This window comes from Ursus maritimus (genome assembly GCF_017311325.1).
Source record: "Ursus maritimus isolate PB19 chromosome X unlocalized genomic scaffold, ASM1731132v1 scaffold_X1, whole genome shotgun sequence".
In the NCBI taxonomy this organism is placed as follows: Eukaryota; Metazoa; Chordata; class Mammalia; order Carnivora; family Ursidae; genus Ursus; species Ursus maritimus.
Window position 1 is genome coordinate 94,832,443 of NW_024423319.1, and position 3,711 is coordinate 94,836,153.

Sequence of the window (3,711 nt, forward strand, 5' to 3'; positions counted from 1 at the left end):
TATATATATATATAGTTTATATCATAACATAGGTGTCTCAAGTCAGGGTCCAAGAAGCAGACCCTGAAAGAAAATTTGTGTGGTAATGTGCCCAGGGTAAAACCAATGAGAAGGTAGAGGCAGTATGATAGAAAAGAAAAAGAAGCCAAGCAAAGATCCGGTTCTAGGTGAGGTCTCAGCCTGATCCTGTGGGGAGCTCTGGAGCATAAGATAAACTTCAGAATTTGCCTTGCCTTGTGGCAAAGGAACTGGGCTTTTAAATTCCCACACCAGTCACTCGTTGGCTATGCCCCACTCTGGGATTGTGGGGCACAAGGGTGAGGGAGCGAGGCATGGGGGGCTCCAAGACATTTCTGACTCTGTGTTCAGGGATTGAGACTCCAGTGTCCAAGAGCAATCCTTTCAAGGTCAGAGGTGCAGCATTTCGCAGCAGAATGCGCAGAAGCTAGATGGATGCGCAGAGTTAGGGGGAGGGCTCTGAGAAGAATCATGACTGGATGCCAGCGGCGCCTGCAACTTGGTATGGTGGGAAAAACAGTGGACTTTAGCGACAGAAAAGTACATGTTCAAGGTCTGGCCTTACTCATCAGACATAAGCCTGGGCAGATTACTCAGGTAATCTCTTATATGAATGTTCGTAAATAAATCCTTTTCATTTTTATTCCCAAACTCTAGCAAAATAGTTGACATTCAAGAAGAGAATGTTGAATAGATGAAACCACTAAACCTATTTTTATATAGCTCTGGTGGGATTCAGCTTGTTGGGTTTTATTGTTATTGTTGTTTGTAACTTTTTTACTTTTATTGTTCTCCCTTTTCATTGCATAGATGTTCACTTCTGTGGTTTTAATTCACATCTTACTGGAATACCAACTATCTCTACCTCAGGATTAACTCGGGATTAATGTTCACATCATAAATTTGTGATATATATGTGCATTTAAAAAATCACATATACGTGTGTATATACATATATATGTATGTGTATGTACATATATATGTATGTGTATATACATATGTATATGTGTATATATATATTGAGGGGACTTAGCAAGCCTCCCACTGGTCAAGAGTGAGCCTAAGGTTTTTCCTCCTCTTATCAGCCAGATCCTAGGAAGCAGATTTGAATGCTAGACTTTGATGAAGTTCCCCATAGAGGTATTATGAAAAAAAATAAAAATAGATTTGATAAGCTAATTATTCTTAAGATAATCAGTGTTAACCTACCAGGTCACACTTAAATGGAGAAGCCGTAGAAAATAGAGATTATGAATTTATTGCTCATTGCCTAAAAAAATGAAGGCAATTTTAACTTATATTTACTCTGAGAGGCCACGGAAAAGCTTATTATAAAATACCCCATTATTAGGTTGCTCTAAGACCTATTTTTGTTTGATTATTTCTTAAACCTCATGGGTCATTTGTTTCTCTTTAGATATTGATGGCTCCATGATAGTGTGTCTCGAACTTATTCCATGACCCTATTAGGAAAAATCCACAACCTTTTATGTCCAGAGATACACAACAGCAAGAAACAGTTACTGACAATGTGCTTGAGCCTAGTGCTGTGACGAAGATGATCTCATTTCATTTCTCATTTAATCCTCAAAACAACCCTGTGAGTTAGGGACTGCAATCATCTTGATTTCACAAATGGGGAGATTTGGACTTAGAGAGGTTTACTAACATGACTGTGGGCTTGTAGCTAGAAAAAGACAAAAGCAGGAATCACACCCAGGCAACCAGAAACCAGAGACTCAGCCCCAGCTTCCAAAAAGGAGGAAAAAAGTTTGAAAGTCTGTATTAAACCTCAAGATTCTCTTTGAGGAGTTCAGCCTACTTTAAAACCCGGGAAGATGGAAATAGAAAAGGCTCTGCTCCTCAAATTAATGAAATTTGCATCCCCAGCCAGACAAATCAGAACACTCTTTACTCCCTCATTCTTTACTCTTCACTCATTCAAGATATCGTACTGACCTCTTCTTCACTTTTAACTCCAGTGGACACAACTGCTCATTTGAGAAATACCGTCACAAGGGTTTGCACGGCGAAAACACATGGAAGTCCCACTTGGACTCCTTAGAGAGAAAATAAGAGTTAACTTAATCTGAATAAATTGTGGGAGGATTAAGGTTCTGATAGTACAGCTAAAAGTCTTTTTTTTTTTTTAAGATTTTATTTATTTATTCAACAGAGATAGAGACAGCCAGCAAGAGAGGGAACACAAGCAGGGGGAGTGGGAGAGGAAGAAGCAGGCTCATAGCGGAAGAGCCTGATGTGGGGCTCGATCCCAGATCGCCGGGATCACACCCTGAGCCGAAGGCAGACGCCTAACCGCTGTGCCACCCAGGCGCCCCAGTACAGCTAAAAGTCTTAAGAAAGCTTTTTGTTTACTGTTTAAGAGACAGATTTTTAATGGTTCTATTTTAGTAGATTTGTCCCCTTTCAATAAAAATAGAGCACTACACAAGTCCTAATTAGGTCATTTTCACTAAGAAAGAAAATTTAATTTCCCTGCCCATAATATGGATATATCATGATTGGATGGAAAAGTCCATGAGTTTGTAGAGGAAGTGTCACCAAGTGCTGGGAGAGCAAGGACGTGAGCAGAGCCACGGCCAACAATGAGAGGTTGTTGGCTTACCAACGAGGCAGAGGCACACATGCAAATTCTCAAATCACACCTGGGTCTCTGTGGACCGAATTAGAGGTTAAATCCGGCCCAGGGCTGGCATTAGGGAAAGGCTTGCTCTTCACTGGGGAACTGTTTACTTCATCCAAAAGGCCAGGGCTATACTGGGAAGGGACATAAATCTTGCACAAAACAGACCTTCACATTGGAAATGTTAATCCAAGCCAAATAGGTAGGGTTTTTTTTTTTTTTTTTCCTAAGTACCAATTATGGTGATCCTGGGGGGAAATGGATTTGGGGTAAACACCACCTGCATTGGCAGCTGCGAGAATGTGACAGGAGCGTTTGGCATCTGAACCCCCCATTATGTATGTTGCATTATGAGTAGAATGTGTGAATTCCATCTGTCCCAAGACTGTGGTTCTTTATTGCTAAAAACCGGTTTTGACAGACCAATTACAGATGGAAAAGACTCCCTCATTTATCTAAGCTGGACCCCAGGCAGCCCCTGTGCTGTATAGTATGCCATAATTAAGTTAGTTGAGACAGTCTAATTCCTAATGCTCTGAGTATAATGTCTGACATTTGTGCTGTTCCCAGTTTTTGTCCGCCATCCTGGCTCTGGTCAGGAAAACAGGGACTAAGAACAGGTCGGGTACAAGTCAAGGTCGGAATCGGTAGCATCGGCTACCTTGTTTTCCGTCCTCATACAGACAGAATTGGGAAGCGGAAGCACTCTTTTCAAGGCCTGCTAGGGTGACTGTCCAGGAGACTTCTGCTAGTCCCGGCAACAAGCTACATGAGCAGCGAAAGGAACAGAACAGAAAGCCGTATTTCCTACTGAGATTTATGCTGGAAAATTGTTGCTGCCAGGGCCATGGGTTATACTGAGACATTTCTGAGCTTCCTCTGGGTTTTTGAACAAGACGAGCTTTGAAGAGACATAGAATTGCTGTTCTGTTTCCTTGGTTAGGGGCAATTAATCATGGTGGTATGCCACCAACAAATGAAAATATTTTTCTTTTAGACAGGCAGGAAAGTTGGAAAGGAAGTCAGGAAGAGTGTTCCACTCTAAATAC